Source organism: Taeniopygia guttata, chromosome 17 (assembly GCF_048771995.1).
Source record: "Taeniopygia guttata chromosome 17, bTaeGut7.mat, whole genome shotgun sequence".
In the NCBI taxonomy this organism is placed as follows: domain Eukaryota; kingdom Metazoa; phylum Chordata; class Aves; order Passeriformes; family Estrildidae; genus Taeniopygia; species Taeniopygia guttata.
In genome coordinates this window covers 3,434,456-3,457,331 of record NC_133042.1, presented here as the reverse complement: position 1 = coordinate 3,457,331, position 22,876 = coordinate 3,434,456, and the positions used below count along the sequence as shown (strand labels likewise).

The 22,876-nt window shown below is 45.1% G+C and overlaps 1 protein-coding gene across 1 annotated transcript in view; it reads right to left on the bottom strand.

Moving 5' to 3' along the window:
• Positions 1-22,876, bottom strand: part of PAPPA (pappalysin 1) — a 180,837-nt gene that overhangs the window by 155,594 nt on the left and 2,367 nt on the right. The gene's annotated exons all lie outside the window — the stretch shown is intronic.

Below are 22,876 nucleotides of genomic sequence, written 5' to 3'. Positions count from 1 at the left end.
GATAAATTATTGTGGGATGGAAATCCAGTTTCCCAAGCAGCATTTAAAGAACATGTTCCTCTCTCTGAAGCGCTGCATGATGCTGGTGATTGACCTCGACTGAGCATGAGGAGCTGCTGGAGGAATACTACAGAATAGTAGCAATCCTCCCTTGCCTTTGAGCCTTTAAACCCTGGTGTGATGCAATGTATCTTGAGTTGGGCTCAAACAGCTGCCATCAATTCAAGATTTACAGGGAGCCAAAGAAGGGCAGGAAAAGAAAAAAATCCAGTGACAATAGGGACACCACTGAACACACCAGTATGAAAGCTGATGAACTAAAACACTCTACTATTCCAGTTCCTTGCATTTTGTAGTTTAGGGCAAAGGTCATTACTGAATCCTTATGCCATGTACAGTATTATTTTCTCAAACTTTTACTATTGCAGACATCCAACTCTTGATGAAAAGATGGACTGAGCACAAGCCTTTCAGCAGCAAGAGTTTGTTTTGTTCTTAAGAGAAAGGAAAAAATGTAAAAAAAGGGACAAGAAACCCACACTCCCTTGTGCTGGGATAAGAAACCCAACTCCCTTGCAAGTTGTACCAGCTCCTTATGACCCTCTTTGCTTGAACACTTCACCTATTTTCTCAATCTTTCACTTTACTTTTGGCTTTGGACTGAGGATCCTCTGGCTAAGGGAGTGTCACTTTTCCGTTTTGTCCCCAGCACAATGAAACTAATTTCAGCTGGGACACTGGATGTCATAATAAAAGAATTTATTACTTCTTCTATGACAACTAATAAGGGCAAAGCCATTGGAAGATGGGCATGTGAAATAATTGCCAGAACTTCTGAAAACGGAATAATTTGATGTTTTCACAATTTATTTCAATTTAGTAAAAGGTTTCATAGCCGTGAGGTATTTCTCAGACATAATTAAGAACATTTTAAACAAGAGGAGGCCTCTTTTACCCCAAACAAGGATGGTTTTGAGAAAAATCACCCCACATAATGGTTGACACTCCAAATTTCAAGTCAGCTGTGACCACAACCAACATTTACATGAAAAATGTACAGAGTCTAAATTCTCATTTACACTGAGAATTCTTTACAATAATGCAGTAAAGGACATTTTTAGCTACTTAATATCTCTTTACCAACCAAAGAGGCCTCATGGTAAATGAGACACAGCCAATGACTGAAAAACCACAATTTGGCGAATGTGCCTGAAGTTTCTGAGCCAAGAAATGGTGTGAAATAAAACTGATGTTTGTTTTCCCCACAGAAATTAGATTAAAAAAATATGTACAAGTTTCATACAGCAGCAAACAGTTTTCTTCACTTCTGCTTGCCCTGAGTTGCTAGAAAGGGATGGAGCTCCAGCTGAGAAGAACACTGACAGCCCTTCTTACTCCTTAGTTTGAATGATTTTTTCCTTCTAAAGCTCTTGTTCCCGAAGCCCAAGGGATTGAAATGGAATTTTATAATTAATTAAAAAGAAAAAAAGAAAGAAGAGGTGCTAGTTCGGCTTTCCAGCAAGAGGTTCTGGAAATCTCCCTTCCCCACAAAGGAGTGAGTCACTTCTTGGAGGGCTTTGGAGAAGTGCACAAACAGAGGAAGATGCCACATTCCTTTATGCTTGGCCAGAGACAGACTTCAATGACCCACAAGGCTTCTTCCAGTCCTATGATGTTTGTCCCTTATAGGAAAAGTAAATTCCTAGGCACCAAAAGAGTGGGTAAAGCTGGATAATTCAACTTCAGCAGCTCAGAGCCAAAAGCCAAACATGGGAAATGAGAAAGACAGTCTCCCTCTTTCCTTTTACAAGCAAAATCTCAATTATTTGGCTACTGATCCACAATAGCTCCACCATCACTGTCCATCTGACCTCTTCCAGGACCCCCTAACCAATGCCAGCATTTATGACCCACTTTGCTTTCAGGACTTTCCTGGGGATTTAAATAGAGCCACATCCTTACGTGAGCTCTGTGCACTGGGCAGGGTTTGGCAGCATGAGCACAGCACAGAAAATCAGCTCCTGAACTTGTGGGAGACAGCCCTGGGTGAGGACAGGAGGCATTGCTGTAACTGGGATGGGAGCAGAGCAACAGGAACTCACAGCTGGAGGCTGCTGGAGCCAGGAGCAGCCCTCTGTGGGCAGAGTTTGACAGAAGAGAGGCTGGAGTAGCCCATACAAGCTGTTGTAACCCACTGTAATGCTATAAATAACACCCTCCAGGGCCTCCTTCTCTCACTTCAGTGCCATTTCTTATGTCTGGACAACAGCAATTTTTGCAGCAACCAACCCAGCCATAGAATAATAGAAGAATTTCATTCTTCATGCAGAAGTTTCCTCTCCTTTCTGAGCAATGGGAAGTGGGGGGAGAGTGAGAGGCGGGGAAAGGCAAAAGTAAAAGCAAAAAAAAACCCTTGTTATGGTTTCATTTCCAGGAGGGAGAGGTGGGGGAAGGGGAAGAGGGAGCTCAGTTTGACTTTGAACACCTCAGGTGCTGCGGAGCCGTCAGAGCCACGCAAGGCAGAACAGAAAACAGTGCCTGCACTTCTGAAAGTTGGCCGTGCCTGTTTTGCTGGGAGACTCCAACCAGAGGTGACAGGACTCAGTTATGAAAGGGGAATTTAGGTCAACAATCAAAGCTGCAGTCAGGGGGCCCAAGAACAGGGAGCTAAAGGTTGGGGCTGTTTTTTTCTTTAGCATGCTTTAATCGTTCAGTATCAAAGCGCAGAAGAACGCTTGAAAGAGCAAATATTCTACAGGAACCTATAGAAAGCTTTTATCTGTCCACAGGAAAATAATTAAAACCGACAGATTTGGGTTAAGTATCCCCATGTTCCATGCAATTGGATAAGTCAGTGAAGATCCACTGGAGCAGTTCTTGAGTTCTGCGCTGGATATTTCATGGTGTGATGTTGAACCCAATATAGTTTTACAATGGGGAGAAATAATCTCTCCTTTCCTTTGCTATGCTTGCCTCAGCCCCACTTCCTTCCACAACAGTTAAATAATTCAAAGTCCGGCATACTTAAGGCAACATCTCTGTCTATACCATTTCCAACACAGCTAAGAGGCCTCCTGAGGTCACCCCCTGAGACAAGGAGTGGTTCAAGAAAACCACCTAAGGCTTGCTCAGGTGGCAACGTACTACTTAAAGAGCAAAAAGGGGATGTTTGCTGCTGCTATCAATCTAGCTGAATTCACACCAGACTCTATCCTTCACAAGCTGTGCCAGAGGATTCAGATCTGAGAGAGAAGGACAGAGTTCTTTTTGTTCTGCCATGAAAAACAAGAACTTCATCGTGTAGAAATACAGAGTCTAATACAGCCATGCCTAATTAACATTGAGAATTTAGCCCTAGGCTCTTTAAAATCAAAATCTTTATATCAGTGTAATTTAGCATCAAATTAAGCGTACATTGTGTACTGTTTCTCAAATTCCCAGTCACTCATTTGCTCAATGACATACCTTGAAGTCTGAAAACAGGGAGGTGAGAACAACTACAGCAGCAAGACATGAATTTATAGTGGCTGGTTAGTTATGAACATTACATAAATCCTTCCCTGTTGATAACAAAATCATGTGGGCTGCAAGAGAGCAGCCACTGGCATGGACAATCATATTAGTGACACTCCAGTGAGCCTATTGTGGGAATACACCCTCTAACAGTATAGATGAGCGCTTACTGCAAATACATCTGGTAGGCTGGGCTTAGTGAGAAATTACAGATTGTGAGGGTTTTGAGGTGTAAGTGAACACACAGCACAGGGCAGAGAAGGAGCTGAGTCCTTGCACTGTTATAACAGGGCCAGCCCAGGGCTGGGAATGGCTTTTCCAAGGGCTCCTTCATCTACAGCCTCAGTGTAAACAAGGGTTAGTGGGAAGGTTTGCTCCTTATCTAGATCTCATTAAGCATTTCACAATAAAGCTGCAGGACCACTGGTGATGGTGAATAAACTGTTTATGATCTAATAACCAGCTTTAGGCGGGCTTTTAGATGGACAGAAAAATGCACATTCTTCACAAGGGTCAAACATCAGTCCCCGCTACAAAGTCTGGGATCATGGGAACATTCCAGACAAAGGTAAGGATATTTTGCAGGTAATACCTGCAAAATTATTTATTTCTCCTGCCTTGTTCTCAGAAACACCTGAATATTTTTGGATGAAGCTTGGGAAACCAGTATGTGTCCATGTTATTAGAGATTATTTTAGCACACAGAGGCATAGAAACAGTGAAAATGGTAGAGAGAGGCTTCTCTTGGATCCTGCTTAAAGTCACACTGATGTTCCATCAGGGAATCACTCCTGTATGTCACAAATATGGGAAACTTTGCATCCAGTCTGATTCAGAAAAGAATTCAGGATTTTGGCTGCCAATTTAGACACTCTGGTGTTGCCTTATTAAAAAGTTGAGTTTCGTGTTTATGAAAACCCAGATAAACTTCAAATATCAGGAATGGAAATCACTGAGTAAGTTTATTGGTTTGGCTGAAAGGGATCATCACACACCTCTGAACTCCCAGGCTTATCTCTGCTCACTGCCCAGCAGAACCAGATTACAAATTAACCCTCCCATTGTACCTGAGGCAGCTGATTCACCTCCAGAGAAATCCAGCATTAACACCATTCCCACTTGAAAAGCAGGTGTTGCAAAACACATGGATACACATCAGGAGGAATGCATGGAAACCATTCATCTTCCACAGATACATGCACAGCACACACAAACCTGGGAAAAAGGACACTAAGATAAAGGCACAGCAGCAGAAGGGTCACTGGACTCACACAGATTAAGGTACCCAGCAATGTTTGGTGGAACACAAGTCACCTCTGCATCCACATCTCCTCTTCCTGTGCTGTTTGCCAAACACTGATTAGCCATCAAAGCTCTACAGAGAAATTTACCTTTGCTCACACTGAGTGGCTTTCCTCCCCTTTGTAAGAGTTAATGCTTGAGAGCAACCACAGAGTATCTTCTGTGGAAAGAACAGACACGCAATACCATAACTTCTAGGCAATCTAAATGATAAAGAGATATTCCTGGGCTCCTTTTAGAAAACAGCAGAGAGAATTGATCATAAACTGGGTCAAGATAGGTCAGCATACCTCAGAGCAGATCAGATGGCCAGAGCATCCCAGGAGGAAATATCCTCCTGGAAGGATTATTAGGGGCACATCTGTGCCATCAGATGACCGTGCACAATACCCATCAGCTCACGGGGAGTTCAATATGGCATTTCCTTTCAGAATGTGCTTTGTGTCTGACAAGCAGTGCAAGTCAATCAGCTGCGGCAGCGCCCGAGCGCGGAGCGGGGCTGGAAAAGCGCCCGAAACGCTGCCCTGGACGGCCACAAACACAGGGCTGGGAGAAGTGGAGCTCTGCACATGAGGTGGCTTGTGGTGCTGATCAAAACACACAGCCAGGATTAAAGGGGGGACAACAACACGGCTTGTTTTGCTTTTTAGAATTCCCTTGTCTCTGACCTTTACAGCAGCTTTAGGGCAACGCTGGAACCAGCTGAGCAGTTACTACTCCCAGCTGCAGGCAGGAGAGCTTTTACACCATTGCACAATGCATGTGTGTTTGCAGGGGGGAGGTTAGGGCTGGAGAACAAAGGAGGAAATCTAGTGGCACCTAAATCAAACATTATGATCAATGAGGGAGTGGGAAGAGAACCTGGGGAGCAGGGACAACCTTACAACCTTCCCAGGATCAGACAGATGGCCAACATCCACATTATTACAGAAACAAAACAAAAACAAAAAATTCCATGAATGCAAACTAGGGCACCCTGCGAGGAGACTGTAAAAATCACATCATGATAGCTTAGACTTGTCTTTGTAATTGAGGGGCATTTCCACATGAAACAGTTCTAGTTATTTAATTGGATTTTGAGAACATTCTTGGGCAGACACTTTGTGAGTGCAAAACTGAGTAGTTCCAGTGCATTTATGCTGATTTATACCCTGCAATGACTTTGCCTTGTGAAAATTAAATATCTTATTGTAAAAATATCTTCGATCTTATCCAGAATCAAATATCTTATTTCATCTGGCTTTCCCATATGACTGCATCTTTCCTGTACTAATAGAAACAACTGAAGCATTTATCAACCTTCAAAGAACTGACTCCAAAACAATCCACAGAGGAGGAGGCTGCAATAGCAGTGGGGAGAAGGGAGCTGATTGTGCCTGTTTTCTGCTGTCGCTTATGAAAGGGATCCGGGCCTTCACTAATCCTGACTGTTTCATGCCTCAAATTCCCTGCTCCATACTTGCACACAAGCTCCAAACCCATACACAAACCACAGAGATATTTCTGCTTTCTAGGAAACGTCCTACTGAAAAAAACCCTGCCTCTCTAACATGATATAACTATTATAGTATGCATTCCAGATAGGCTGGAGTCACCACAGACTAACCTAAGTATAGAATTTTAGAGCTTTATTATTCTGCTCGGTTTGAATCCAGTTTCATTTGTTTTGGTATGATTTTCCTCCTGGAAATACCTGAGCCTGTATTTCTGCTCTACAAATACCACTGATCACTTGATCTGTGAGCACAAATAAATAGACATCTAAAAGCAAATTCTCACACAGATACTCATGATGTCTTAGAAGTGCACAGAAACAAATTCACACCTATTAAACTGACGACTGTAGCTGTGAAAATTCAGCCTTTAGTTCTTAAAGGACAAGATGGGACAGCGATGGGCAAACCTCCAAAAGGTCACAATTCTGCTTCGCTTTCCATAAGTGTTGCCAAAGCTAAATCCTTCTCGAAAGTAATTGACCTTCTCAAGTCTGCAGAACTGGGAGAAAAATGTAAAAGAAACAAGCTACCTTGGAAGATTTTTGGCAATTCTTGTATTTAGCTGAGCAGCAGGAAATATCATATGTCCAGCCTTTCTTATGTTATTTCAGCCCTTCTACTTCTGGTTAAATTTGGAAGTAGAGCAATGAAGACTAACAAAATACCATGTACAGGCACGATTTTCTCTGTGCAGGGGCCTATATATACATGTGCACATGGCTTGGAGGGAGCAGACTGGGGCATTTAGAGCACTTGGCTTAAATTTGAGTTTTGAGGAACAGTCTCCAGCTGGGGATAGCTCAAATGAAATGAAATCCTGTCTCAGAACACTAATTACCTTCGACAGGTTTTTGGTCAATGTTTGAAACCCAGCTAAAGTCACAGGAATGGGTCACTCCAGTATCCTGCATTCCCTGGACTGGTGTTCTGCCCTGACACTGAGGCAGACCACCCAGCAAGGAGATAACAAGTTTAGGTCACCCCCAACTTATTCTCTGCTTTCTCATCCACTTCTTGTTTTTAAGGGTCTGCTGTGTTGGCTTCACATTCCTGGCATTGTCAATAGTCCTGCTTCTAGAAGGAAACCTTAATTTTTTCTCTTTCTCTGTTCTGGAAGTAAACTCTCAGCATCATTGAGGTCAGCAATAAAGCTCTTACAATCTCCAATGAGAAAATACTTCAGTCTTGTTTTTCAGGTGGTTTTCAGACAGTGCACTGGACTGTTTCAAAGGGGAGAAGTCAAGCCATTGCTCAGCACATCATTCTGGAAAAAGGTGACAATATCTAAACAGGATTAAAAACACCATATGAAACAGAGCCTTACAATTCAACTGCAGTGATGGTGAGGAAACCCCACAATCAGCTGGAAATATTGTGGTGATCAGAAATACCCTACCAGTGTCAAGGAGGGCCCATAGTATATAAAAAGAGAGAAATTAAAAGATTTGAAATTAGTATCTTAGTGCTGCTTGTGCTTTACTGTTGGCTTCAACCATTTTTCCAGTAATAGCAAAAAAACCTCAGAATACTCTGACATTAGAAGATCTTAGACACAATACAGGTGATCACTGAATTAATTCCTCTTTAAAGACTTTTCAGTTTGGAAAAACAATTAGTTCTATATTGAAAGCTATGGTGACAGATATTCCACCACTCTGCTCAGAAAGGTTTTTCAATTACTGACTACTCTCAAGGCTAAAACACTGCTAAAATACTCTGTTCTAAAGTTGCTTAGTCTTCACTGGATCCATTGGATTTACTCATATCCTCTAGTATTCATTTCCAACCCACAATTATCAGTTTAATATTCCCAAAACATTCATTTAAGGATCATGGTGATCAAGTCACCTCCTAATCATCTTGAGTCTAACATTTCAAGAGTTGTTACAAATCCTATAATTATTGCCACCGCTGATTGTTTTCTCTCTAAATCCTCTTCCATACAACATCCCTCTTAAAACTGTAGACACCAGAATGGGACAAAGTGCTTTGGCAACAGCCACTCCAGAGTCATTACAGGGGTAACACAACCTCCTCAGTCCTGTTCAATATCTCCTTGTTTACCCAGCCAACGATGACTCCAAACCTTTGGCCACAGCCCCACATTGGCAGCTCACATTTACATGCTTTATCTATTCCAACAGGCAGTTGCTGCTCCACATTCAGCTTCCAGGTGAAAGATCCTTTCCTTCCATCCATCCTTTGTGTGTGACCTGCTGCCCCTCTCTCTATATGAATGACTTCACATTTGGCTTTACTCTAATGCATAGTTTTCATGTTCTCAGCTTTTGAAAACACCCAACTGAGAGTCCTGTTTTGGTCATTGTTTACCACTCCCTTCACTCTGCAACATCTGCAAATTTTATCAGCACTGATTTTGTTTCCTTGCAGGTTGTTGACAGAAAATATTAACTAGTAAAGAGCCAAGATTGCATTGTGCTGAATAGGAGGGAATGTGGCCAGAGTCACACTGTTCAGGCAATGGCTCTGTTTTTCAGTGGGGGAAAATAAATACCTGTGATACTCATGAATGCGAGCTTACACAAGTCAAGAAAAAAAAGATGGGACAAATAGATAAGTAGGAGATTGGCAAGATGTGCCCCCTGTCTTTCTGTCTCTTTGGCATTCACAACCTCAGTCTTCCCTTTACAGCAGCATAGGAACTTAGCACGACCCTGGCCAGCAGGGCTTCTTGGCTGAGCATTCCAACATGTTGGTGCCAAGGAGTGGCATTTGTCGTTCACTGCTTCATTCACTAAGCACTGCACTAATGACATTTCCTCATCCTTGCAACACCATCTCTCTGCAGGCTGCTGAGAGCCATGTCCTGCCTTTGGAGATGGAAAGGAAAGAGATGAAGGCACCTCACAGCAATTGCAGAACAGCAACTAAAACCCCAAAGCAATTCCTGTGTACTTCCACAGAACCAGCAGCTGGAATTAGCAGGAGAGGGAGTCTGCTTCTCTCACACAGGAGTTTCATCACTGCTGAAACAAACACCCTTTCTTTCTCCCCAAGCATCTAATTTATCACTGAAGGAAATCTCTGTTCTTTTCTGAAAGCACCAGCCAAAAAGGAACCTCTACCCTTTGCAACAGCCTCTGTTTTCTCCTCTGCCAACTGGTCTCTGTCCCTCCTTCCCTCATAGAGCATCTTGTTGCAATGCCCTTCTAGACTAATGTTCACATAAACCCGTGTGCCTGTTCCAGCTTGTCCTGTCACCAGAGTGTGACAAGTGTCAGAGAAACCCATAAAAGCCAGGCTGTTGGCTCGACAGGGCAAAGGACACCATGTGTTGAACACATTGACAGCTCTCAATAAATAACAGCCCTGCTGAACAGCTGGCTGGATTGCTGGGGTTTGGAAGAATGTTGGCCACATTGCCTACTTGCGTGCGTCCTCCTCAGTGAGGCACAGAAAATCCTGTGCATGGGGAGCGGAAATACATCACTTCCAGAGTCTACCAAAGAGGAGTAAAAAATAATAAAGTATCTGAACACAAGTTAAAATCTTGACTCTAGTTTTATGGCCAATTTTGGACATACAGAAGTGCAATAGGTTGTTGGTTTGTTGATATAGGCGCAAGAGATGTTCCTCCCGAGGGAGTGGAGATTTGGGAGGTGGTAGGAAGAACTGTCCTAATCTCATTTCCTTCTTCTCTCTCTCATGGAATACATAACTCCCATTTAATTCAGTCTGAACACTCTTAAGTCTGAGAGCACAGAAACTGTTCACAGAACAGTTTGGCCTTCACAATGTGAGGCAAAACACAAGGTTTTGGTAAAAAGGCTTTTGCTTCTCTGTTTCTACCATCAGTGTTTGAGGCTCAGAGAAGAGTTTGGACCAACATTCAGCCTCCTCCTGCTGCAAGGTCTCTTCCTCCAGGAGTGCAAGTGCTCCCAGCCCACCTTTGCTGCCAAATCCCAGCCCTGCAGAAACCTCTGGAGAAGAAACACGGCCCCCTTGCTGTCTCATTTTGCCTCTGTGAGATGCAGCTGCTGTTGCTTCCCTCTCTGGCCTGTTCCATGGAGCCTGCAGGTGTTTGCAGATGGCCATTTCCCAGTAAAACTGGTGGTATGCCGATGTTTAAAACAAAATAAAATAAACCCCCCATGCTACAGCGCCCAGTTGAAGACCACTGCTGTTTGAGCATTGCCTCTGCTGAGACGCAGAATGTAAACAGTCTGTCTGATTAAACCATCCCCAGCAAGAGGACTGCGGGGAATTCCAGCCTTTCCCAGCAGAAGATCCTCTGCTCTTCAATAATTCAGAACTCCTCAAAGGGTAAGAATGAATTGCTCAACTTTCCTGCCAGGAGAAGCTGTTAATAGTTACGCTGGAATTCTTGGAGGAAGCTCACCAGTATAAACCAGGTCCATTTCCATCACTGCTCCACCCTGCTCCTTTATTTAACCTGCTTGCAGGCAAAGGGATTGTGCAACAATTGATAAACTCTGTCCATGCTGCAATGCAAAATGCTCACTTCTGATTTTCTTCCCCTCATTGGGATAGGAAGTGGAGAGACCACACTGATGCAGACAAAACTTGACAGAAAATATTGGTTCAGTAAGAGAAACTACTCTTTCAGAAAAAAAAAAAAAGCAGTAGGTAAGAATATTTTAAACCACCCCATTTTAAGGTATGGAGATTCTGCCAGCACTGGACACTTTTTGTAGTACACTTCTAAAACTTTGAGGCTCTTAGAACTAAAAGTGGGACCACAACTTCCACATCTATTAATATCTGTAAAAGCTCCCTTAGCTCCAAATTCCAAACACACTCCTTATGGAAGAGAGGGAGCCTGGAACAGTGGCATGAGCCCTGCATTGACACCCCACCTCTGCCCAAGTGAAGAACCACAGCCCTGACCAGGCTGCCTCCCTTACTGCCAGAGCTTTCCTAGATCTGATGCTCTTCCTGTTAATTTTGAGTGGCCAGAAAGACTTATTAGAGGATCCAATCATCTCCTGGAAGGAAACAAACATCTAATCCACTCACCTTGTAACCAAGACCAAGGTGCAGTGCTAAAGACACAAACCAGGAGCAGCCACAAGAAAATGGTCTATTATTCAGTTGCTCCTTAGCTGTCAGAGATTTGTGGGACCACTGGAACAAGTCAAAAAATACTCTGTGTTTTCCAGCTGCTGGCACCATTACCATGCTTTGCTCATGCCCATGATGACCACAGTCCCGTGTTACCCACTCCCCTGGGTCCTGCTCACTCCTACCTCCTGAAGGGGTGTTTCTGTGAGAATGGTGTGCAACACCAGATGTACCATCAGCCCTGTGCTCAGACTATAGTGGACAATTATCCTTTGGGCTATTTTAGTCCTTTTACAGCCTTTGCGCAACTCAAGAGCAACAGTTTTGCCAGGAGCCAGAATCTAGATTTTGATGTTAAAACAACAACAACAACAAAACAGACAGAATCAGTGGATTTACCAAGAAGAAAATGTACAGGGTTACTGAAGTCAACCTTCTTGTTGGGGTTCCCAAATGTTGTCCATGCTGATTTCAAAGCAAATCGAGACCACAATTTTTCCCCACTTCTTTTATATTTTCCACAACGATGGAAAAAGATGAGGAAGACACAGAGTTAGAGAGGCAAACATCTCATCAAAGAAACTCCTACAAGCAGATGCAGGGTAGGAAACATCCAGCAACCCTGCTGGCTCCAACCCACAGCCCAGGCCTGGGTGCGTGGTTGATTTTCACTAACTAACTTTTCTTCCCGTGAACTTCCTCTGAGGGTGTTTGTTTATAAACAGAGGAGGGAATATTTTTGCTGGAGATGGGACAGTACCGGCGGGGGTGAAGGAGTTTAGGCCACAAGCCTGGAGAGCAGAGTTCAGGAGTGTTTGTTGCCGGAAACACAAAGGGCTCACTGTAACACTGCTACATGGCCCAGTTCCACAGTCTGGAGGGATTACGATATAGGTATATGCAGAAAATACTTCAAAAAGTAAAAACAACCCCACATTGTACAAATGTTTCCCACTGCATCACCATAACCATTACACACCCAAATAAAACCACCAACAGCGGTGATGGTGGTTGGAGGTTGCTCTCCACAACATTTACCTTTCAGCTGGGTCAGTTTCCCCATTGCATGCCCTCTGTTTCTGCCCCAAATTCTACACAATCACAGGTCTGGAGCAGCCCCCCTCCCTGATTTCCTCTCCAAACAAGTTACTCTAGGTTTACATTGGTGTGTTCAACAGCAGAATCTGGCTTGTATTGCTTGCCCTTCCCTCTGCCAAGTATGTTTCAAAACTGTGTGTGTAATCCATTTAGTTAACATTTGCTTTTTCTCCCAGTACTCCTTTTCTCCCTGAACATCTCCATTCACGAGCTACAGCACGGGAGGCTTCCAATTCTTGTCTAGTTTACGCTGAAAATAATTCTCATTAAATTATCACTGGTGAAAGGTGCTGTTTTGACCTCCGAGAGGTTGCTCTGTTTATCCACGAGACAGATGACATGTAAGACAGTAGTAATGCAAGCTCCAGATTTCAACTTTAGCACCTCAGACTTTACAAGCACAGATGCTGCTGCATTCAGAACAAACTCCCGTGGATTGGATGTGCAGCCTCCCTGGTGATGCTCCTGACAAAAACACTGGATGTTCAGCCACGAGGGTGTGCATTGGGTGGTGATCCCTCCCCAAAAATCCCCTGGGCCCCCTTCTGCAACCTCTCACCTGGTCTGGATTTAACTATGGGGTTAGCATTATGGAGCTGCTTTTGTCCTTAATTTACTAACCTGAGATACACAGAAGCAGATTTTCAGCATTTCCTATGAAGATAAGCAGTTACAACTTCTATGTTTTACAAGCCATTTCAGCAAGTCAATACAATAATCAATGTGGAGACAGATAAAAAAAATATCAAAGTATTCCAATTTAAATTGGAGTGTTCTGAAATAAGGGGCTTTGCTGATATTTGTTTTTCTCTCCCACTGGGGGCTGCACACACTGTTCCATCTGAGAAATACAATAATTTGTGTGGATTCAACCATCACCAGTGTGTCTGGCTCAGAGATATGAATTCCGTACCATCTGATTTTCTGCCATCTCCAAAGAGCTCATGTCACAAATTCCAAGTGCCTTCTTCCCCCAGCCCCTGTGTTGTCACCTGCGAGATGTCACCTGGCAGGTGACAGACTCCATCACCACCACTGTCCTCATCCACTGAAGAACCATCAACAGCCACAAGGAAATATCCTACAGGAATTAAGGCATGTGACTCCACATGGAGAACAATCTCAGTTGAGGAATAACCATCAACATCCCTAAAAAACAATAATAAAACATAACAAAAGGGCTGCTGGTGGGTTTGATCACTGACTTTGTCACCAGCACACTGCCACATCCAGGACAAGTCAGAGCATCCCTCCATTCCTTAATTTCCCTGATTTTAAGGGATGTGTTCTCTCACACCTGAGATTTATCACCATCAGCAGCAAGAAGTTTTGCAGCAAGTTCAAGACTATAAAACCATAATCTTGCTGCAAAGATAAAGAAAAATAATAGCACTAGGATACATTAGCACAGGAGGAAAAAACTCCATTCAAAACTAAGTAACACTGGTAACAGCAAAGGCTTTCCTCTCCATTTCATTCCCTGACTTAAATAAAACAAACAAAATAATGGTGATAAAATCTGTTTCCTCAATCCAGTGGATGATCTTTGTGAATATGTTTCCAACACTAACAGCAGAGAACAGACGAGGAAGAGAATGAAGGAGGAAAGGAGCCTGCAGCTGATGCTCAGTGTCAGGAACAGGGCTGCTCTTCTCCCAATTCCATGACGACAGATGACTCCTGGGAATCAGATGAGGGAGGGGTAGATGGGTCAGAAGAGAGAAATCCATATGGGAAAGTGATTTAAAACAAACAGAGAGACAATAAATTAGATAAAGAAAAGGAGGAAAAACACAACAGAGGGGAGGAAGGAGAAGAGATAAAAAAGCCTTAAATATCACCCAAAAGGAAAACTCGAGAGCCCACCAGGCCCCAGGAGGTGCCCAGCACAGAACAGAGTGGTTTGTTTCTCTAACACAGCAATTCTTTTGCTTTCATGAGCTGGTATCATATCTCTCAGCTGCTGCTTCACCAGGCCAACTCCAGATGCTTCTCAGTTTCGCTTCCCCCTCACTCCCTCTCTGTGAGAGCGAGCGCTCGCTCCTTGTTTGTGCACGGCGAGGATGGATATTAAACAGAACAATATCAATAATTCCCAGAAAACAGGCGAGCCCGTCAGCCTGGCTGCACACACAAGCACACTGCCTGCTTACCCCGTGTTCCCACAGCGCTTCCAACACCAGCTGGCCAAAGCCACCAACCTGTGGCCACCCTCGGAGGGGACAGCACCCTCCTGCAGCACAGACGATGGGACGGGAGCAGGAAAGCAGCGACCGTGCAGGGAGGGAAGGAGGGAAAGCAGGGGAATCAAGGACACCAGACAGCAGGGGAAAAACTGAGGCTAGGATAGTGATAAGAGAGGGTGGAGGGATTGGACAGGAAAGTCACACAATTACATCACCCCGCAGAACAGAAAATGGGAGAGTGAGTTTGGAATAGGGGAGATTTTAATGTGAAGAAAATAAAAAGGAAAAAAGAGAGGGGGGGGGAAAAAAAAGAAGGAAGGTTGAAAGAGACAGAGGCCAATTTGAGATTTGGAGTACAGTAAAACCAAATAAACATGTCCCCTTCCTCTGATGTTAGGGCTTCACAGGTTTTCTTCTTGCATGTCTAAAGCAAAAAAAGTCTGCAAAATAAAGGATACAAGGACCACAGACAGGTCCAGGATGTTGAGAAGGGGTGTGGAAAACTCTCTGAAATCACAGCCTTTGCCAGATTCAGCCAAGCTCAATGGGATTTTTCATGATCTTGTCCAGGCTTAGGATCAAGTCCATGCTCTCTGTGCAACCACAAATACAGCCCTGTTCTGCCAAGGGCTAATTGACCTGTATTCATATTTGTTCACTTTTAACTGTGATGCACAATGTACCCTCACTTGGTGCTGCCAAACTTATGGAGTCCTCAAATCCTCATCCTTATGGAGTCCTCAAATTGTTCTGATCACTGTATCAAGGACAGCAGAAAGCAAATTTCTGTGGTAAGATATTTCACTCCTGTTCTCTTTTTACCTTGCCTTTTTGAATTCTGCTCTGCTCCTGCTCAGAGTAAGAGTACTTGAACTTCATGGATGGCTTTGGGGAGAGTAAACTTTATAATAGGCACTAACATCAAATCAAAGCAGTTTACAAGATGTGCCACTTGTGTCAGGATATGTGGGGAAATAAACAAGCTGCTCCTCCTTGATCATTGGAGTTTAAATGCTCTATTGATCTGGGAAGAAAATCAAAGGGGCTTTGGAAATGGTGTGTGTGTGCATGCATGCTCACAGCAGAGAAAATGAAGAGAAATGTGGAGAGACAGAGAAAATAGCACAACAATCAAGTATTCCTTCTCCACAGAAAGGTGAAATAAAATCAAGAATCATATCCAGATGCCAGCAACCCCTAGGTGGGGAAATGGGCACAGAGCAATTGAAGGATGAGGTCAGGGAAAAGCTACATCTTCATCTTCAGAAGCCTCTTTTTTGGGAAAACAAAGAAACAAAATGCACAGTACAGCAACTGTGCCCAGAACAATGCATGAAGCAAATGCCCAGAACCCGGGCAATAGAAGAGTCCAGTATATTTTGCATTTATGAAATTGGAAGATTAACAGACGCTGCCCATGCAAACAGTACTAGATGGAAAAATTGGTAGCATTGAGAGAGGAGGGCAAATGAAGAAACAGATTATATTAGACTTGCTGATACACTGGAGAGAAAAAACATAGAGGATTTTGATCAAACAAGTATTTTCTGATACATTTTCTAAATCATCTGGAATGCAAGATGCAAAGAAGTAAAAACAGAATCAAGCATTCATTCCTACTACAACTGTAGGGATGTAGGAACTGCCACACAGGCTAAGACCAGAAAAGGGTGGGAATTGTTTGATAAAATATTTTTCTCAGGAAAAGGGGAAATTAATCAAAACAGACTATCTGTGGGAAAGGATCAGTTCTGGCAAATATTCCAGCTTAAAATTTCAATAGAAGTTTCATAACTGTCAAAACACCTGATTCATTTTAACTCTCTGAAAATAACAAAGCTGATACCTTTTACCAGACAATGTTTTTCTTTCTCATACTTAACAGTTTTCTAAACCAATGTTTTGGATTTTAGGTACTTAAGATGTTGTCGATCTGTCCTTCTCTTTTCCTGTCTTACATTAAAATGGTGACTCCCAGTCTTAGCTAAAGAGCTTTGGTTTATAGTAGAGCACTGGGAAATCTTCTGTGGCCTGTGCTATATCAGAACCTACAAAGTGGATTTTCTGTGAATGTTTGGACTAATTATCTGCTGTTATATCCCTGACACTGCAGGGGACTGAATTTGGCAACCCAGGTGGTCCCTCCTCTGCTTCTGCAATTTCTACTGGGGAAAAGAAAAGAGGAGCTGAAAAAGCAACAGATAAAATGAGAAGCAAAACTGTTATATGGGAGCATTTCAGTTGACCCCAGTCATGGAGGGTTTATTTTTGTTTTTTTCAATATGGCTTTTTGAAAAAAGACACTATACTTTGGTTTTGTTTTTGTTTTTTTTTTTCTTTCCTGGCTCAGGCCAGCATGAAAACCCAATGTGAAAGCACTTGGTTAATCCTGTGGCCTTGAGAGCACCTAAACCCTGTTGGTCCTGGAATATTTTTCATAAAATGTTTCAGGTTGGAAGGGACCTTTAAAAGTTATCTTGTTCCACCCCCTTTCATGGGCAGGGACATCTCCCACTGTCCCAGGCTGCTCCAAACCCTGGCCTTGGGCACTGCCAGGGATCCAGGGGCAGCCACAGCTGCTCTGGGCACCTGTGCCAGGGCCTGCCCACCGTGACAGGGGAGAATTCCCTCCCAATATCTGATCCAAACCTATTCTCTTTCAGTGTGAACACATTCCCTCTTGTCCTGGCACTCCAGGTCTTTGTCAGAAGTCCCTGTCCAGCTCTCTGGTGCCTCTCCAGGCACTGAAAAGCCACACTGAGGCCACCCCAAAGCTTCTTTCCTCGAGGCTGAACAATCCCAGAGCTGCTCCGTCTCCTCTGCATCTCTGCAGCAGCTCCAGCTCCTCCCTGTGCTGGGCAGGGCTGGGGCAGCTCTGCAGGTGGGGTCTGAGCTGAGCACAGGGCACAGGGGCAGGATCCCCCTGCCCTGCTGCCCACACTGCTCCTGACACACCCCAGGACACAACTGGCTTTCTGGACTTCCAGGGCACGAAACGCTTTTGAGTTAAGAGTGCTCCTGGATGCATTGTGGCTTCACCTCTTTGTGACAGACCCATGTCCTGGCAGAGCCAGACCCAGGCTCCAAGGAAGGCATTTCTGCACCAAAACTCCCTGCTCCCCTCAGCTGGCTGCCCCTAAGCTGAGTCAGGCCCCAGTGACCAGCGAGGTGTCCACTGGCACTTGGATCTTTGCAGGTCAGTGTGCTCAGCCAAGGGTCTCTCCCACCCTTGGCAAAGGGGAGTGGACTCAAAGACCATGGAGCTGCCTCAGCAAGCACCTGGGTCAGCTCTGCAAGCAGAGCCCTGTTTGGCACTGGAAAGTGTCACCTACCTGCATGCAGGGCCTGGGTTAGGGTTCCCAGGGAGCCAGCATCAGTGAAACCCTCTGGGATTTGGGATTTAAGCTCATCCCACCTCATGCCACGTGTGGCTGGGGCTGACAGGGGACACCAGTGCTCAGTGCAGCCACAGCCTCAGCACCCCTTGGCCACCTACAACCCTCTCCTGGCAGCACGTGGGGTGGGATGGGGGCCTGGAGAGCAGCTCCAGCCTGATTCCCAGGGCTGGTTTGGCCGTGGCTTTGCGTGCCAAGGCTCTCCAAGGGCTTCCCCTCGCCCTCAGCACCGAGCCCGCCCTGCACAGCTCTGCTCTGCGCTCCTCCAGACATCTCCTGCAGTCCCTGAGGACAGCCCTGCTCCTGCTCTCTCTCCAAACACCATCCTCGCCGCTTGCTTTCTGCCTCACGCGAGTTGTTCTAAGTGAAACAGGCTGGCTTGAAATAAATCAGGCTGAAATGAAGCTTGGAGAGGCAAACTCAGCCTGGGACACAGCCCTGTGCCTACAGGAGACAGCCATACATCATTTAGGAATCTAAATTTGCCACCCTTCACACACAGAGTCAAATTGCCCTCACTGTTTTATTACCATTTAATTAATTAGAGCAGCCTACATGTAAGTGTTTTAAGGGAAAAAAAAAATCAGCTTTCTTCTAATTGTGCTGTTCTAACTCTAGACTATAGCTGGTTAAAAGAATGAGACTAGATTAAATTGGAATGTTATAGAAAGAAAAATCAGTTTCTGATTTTTGTCCCAGCTTCCACAGGCTGAAGGAAATATGCTGTTCAAATGCAAATATTTAGTAAATGACAAGCTGTGAGGGTATTTTGTTCAGTGACCTATGAGTCAAGCCCCATCCAGATCCATAGTCATGAAGTGGATAATCATTTGAACCCATCCACAGGGAAGCCAAACCCACACAGCTTCCCCCACCCTCAGCAATGGTGTTTTAGAGATTTGTCACCTTGCAGGAGCATCTGTGCAGGTGTTCCAGCTCCTGTCACTCCACTCTGCCCACCATGGCCAACACCCTGAGACCTTGCATGTGCCAGCACCAATTAAACAACAGAACCACAACTTTTATATTTGACTTCTCCTTCTTTGTAGCTCTTCATCACAGAACACAACCAGAAAGTTCATACAATTGAAAGACAACAGGCTGTGGAAAATGCCACGTGATTTACCTGCCTATTGTTTTAATGCCAGCGAAATTCTGAGTAAACTGTCTACTGAAAACATCCTCAAGTTCCCAGCATACCCAGCACGAGGATCAGCTTTGGAGATAGGACCCAGCTGACCAATTATACCTGAAGTGTATTAAACCAATATCAGAGTCCAAAACTTCAGAAGGAAACAACTCCCCAGAATAAACATGTATTCTTTACCTCTGTAGAGGGAGTAGACCTAAGCAGTGTCTTTATAGTTACCTAATTATTGGACCCTGACATGGATGTTTCTCAGTCCCTTACATGCAAAGGCTGTGGCTTTAAGTGAGCTTCACCATGCTGATTTTGGCTTTTCTTTCCCTTTGGATTCTGCTGCAGTTTTATGTTCATCAAGGACTGAAGTTGGGAAAACATAGGCACTCCCTTCCATATGAAGCTTTATTAAGTTGGGATCATGCTCCCTGTTGGCAGGCTGAGGAATAGAGACAGAGGGGAATGAAACCAAGAAGTGGGGAAAAAAAAAAAACCCAAAACAAAACCAAACCAAAACAAAAAAAAACTTTCACTCTTCAGAGCAGGCACGCCTTCTTACTCCGGCTCCCGCTGCCGATCATTCATCCCGCTCCTCTCAGCTCCCAGCCAGTAAAGAGTCACCATCTCCCTCCTGTGAAAACACGAGCCACCCCACACCCCAGAAAACACCCTGACAGGGACTCGGGAGGATCCCGTTTCTCAGGATGGGGCTGAGTTTTCACAGTGGAACTGAAACATCTTTGATTAGAGCAGCAGCAAGGTCAGCAGCGCTCTGAAGCCGCTCATTCCGCACGGTGCGTGTGCATTACCGAGCCCAGCACAGCCCCACCTTAACCCTTTGAGCACCAGCATCCCCAACCCGGGCGGGGGAAGGTGCCCCAAGCCCCGGCTGACTCTACGTGCACATGTGCGTGTTTACAAGAGGGATGTGCCGAGCTGCGGGGTGTGCGCACATCCATCCCAGCAGGGTTTGTCCGAAACTCTGCGGCCCGGGGGGATGGAAGGAGGGATGGATGGAAGGAGGGAGGGATGGAAGGACGGAGGGATGGAAAGAGGGATGGCGAGTGCGCAGGAGCCGGGAGCTGCTCCGGGAGCCGCACCGCGGGAGCCGCTCCGAGGAGCGCAGCCCAGCCCCGACAGGGCTCCTGAGCTTTTGCGTAACGCAGATCAACGGGTCAGACTTCCAGTTTCCCAACAGCTTTTCCCTCTGACAAATGCCAGAGCAGATCGCAGTGGAGTCACACAGGGCGGCAATAACAGCGCTGCCAAGCAGCGTGAAAATTGGCAGAGCCTGGCACCAGGACTGCCTCTCATCAGAGACAGGGCATGGCCCGGCACAATGACGAACCCACTTAACAGCGCTGTAAAATTAGCCATTTATGAAAACAAATTGAATACTGCAGCAGAGGGTGACGTAAGGAGAGTTGGCTCCAGACAGAAACTCCTGTAGCCTGGATTAGCAGAAGAACTCCGTTATGTCAGGGCTCAGGCACAGAAGCTGATAACAACTTGGGTCCTACATGGGATTTTTAACAGACACAACAGGTTTCGCCTATAGGCACACATGTACCACTTGCATTAATTTCTTATATGCCAACAGGGAGTGGTGAAAGGGGAGCAGTCATCACGGGCAGAAAGTGGGGGGCAGAAAGTAGGGGAAGACACAAGAGCAACTCTGAAAAAGAGGTGTATTCCAGTCAATTCCACCCCTCCCCTCAGATCTGTACAGCCACACTGCTTCCCACTTTGCAACTGGGACGAAAGTTGGGGAGAAATTAATTTCTGGCACTGCCAGCAAATGTGCCCCAGTCCCATCCCCTCCAAACACCCAGATGGGCTCTTTATTTCAGTGGGGTCCTACAGATGCAAATTCTACAGCAGAATGGAGCTCCTCAGTCTGTCACATCCCAAAACAGTGAAAATGTGAAAGCCAAGAGTTTTGGCAGCCAGAACCCTTGATTTCCTCATTGAGGGAAGCGTAATCTCTCCCTAAGCTTGCTGCAGGTCTGGGAGGCTGTGGTGTGCAGAGGATACTCCAAGTGAGTTCCTCTTGGACCTCTTCCAGGTGTTTACACACAGAGCCAAACCTGGCTTCTCTTCAAGAGTGCGTGCGAGGGGGGCAGGGGGAGCTTAAATATAAAATAAAAATCACAAAGTCCTCCCGAGCTGAGCTGAAGCTCTACGGTGCAAAACTGGGGCATTTCTCTTCATTTTTCACAGTGGAATGTTATTTCCATGCATAAAATGGGTCAAGTGTTTTATACAGGCAACAACCTAACCTCCCCCATCCAATTAAAGTATTTTACTACAAATGATCTTTGTGCGTGTTTGTCTAGGTTCCCTGTTGTGAGAATTAGAGATACTTGCACCAAAGACAGACATGGGGTCCTAGGCGTTGGATTAAACACATTAAAAACTACACTGACCCTGTTTGGGTACCGATGAGATCTGTGTAAACCCCAATTCTGCCTTCCCTAACTTGAAAGAGAAGCACTTTGAGCCCTGGGGTTTAAGTTAGGGTTGGGAACCAGAAGAGCAGAGTGTGAGAAAGCCAGGGGGAATAAATCAAGGAATAATGTGGTTCACCTATGAAATCACTGCTCTGAAGGCACACGGGACCAGCCCATGCCCGGCACCTCCTGCCCACCCCGGCAACCCCGCACGAACGGCGGCTCCTCTCACAAACCAGCGGAGCAGCTGCGATTACCGAAAGTTAAGGAAAAGCACGGCTGAGTTCATCTCAGTTTTTTTGTTTTCTTTAGGACAAAGCAACTTTCCAGCGGTCAGGGATGGGGCAGCGGAGCCGGGGATGTGGCAGGAGGGACGGTGGCAGGGGACAGCGAGCGGGGCTGGCGAGCGCTGCCGCCTGCGAGGAAGTGACTCCACTTCAAGGGAAAGGGGAAATCCTCCCTGTCTCTTTAAGGCATCCTAGGACATGGAAACCTTGTACTTTCAGGGAATCTCCCTGCCAGAAGAACTGTAAAACATGTCTTCCCCCCGCCCCCCAATAGCCGTTTCTGTTTCTGACTTGTTTCCTTTTTTTTTTTTTTTTTTTAAGGGCATTTCCATTTTCTATGACTTCCTTCAGAGCAAAGATGGATGTGGCGACATTTATAAGGGTTTGTAACCCTCCGAAAAGTATCCGATTTCACGACAACTTCGCTGCACTTTATCACTAAAGCGGGGAAAGGGCGGGAGGTGGAGGGAGGGAGGGGGAGAGGGAGCGAACGCGGGGAGAGGGACCCAAATTCAGGATGGGCTCATAAAATTTAAATAAGAAAAGTGCAATACTCCTCGTTATTGTCCAGCTCAGACAGCTTAGACTGGTAGCTGCTTTGAGTACTAAATGATTTTATAGGGCTGTTTGACCTTAGAATCATTGATGTTACACTTGCCATTTCTAAGGGGAGACAAAAATACTCCACACATCCTCTAGCTGCAGTGCGAGTCCCAGCCGTAGCTGAGTGTCGAGGGGTTGGGAACTTTATAAACTCATTTGATTCATTTGAGGTTTCACAATAGCCAAAAAGTTCCTTTATAGCTTTTTGGAAACCACATGCTAACACTGCATCTAAAGAGCGAACAGTGGAGTACACTAAAAAGCCAATAAAACCAAGGAAATCGTAGGGGGACCTTAGATATGCGTTTCTTTGCAGCCACACACCAGTCACATACATTTCTTTCCATACATACAAACAAGCC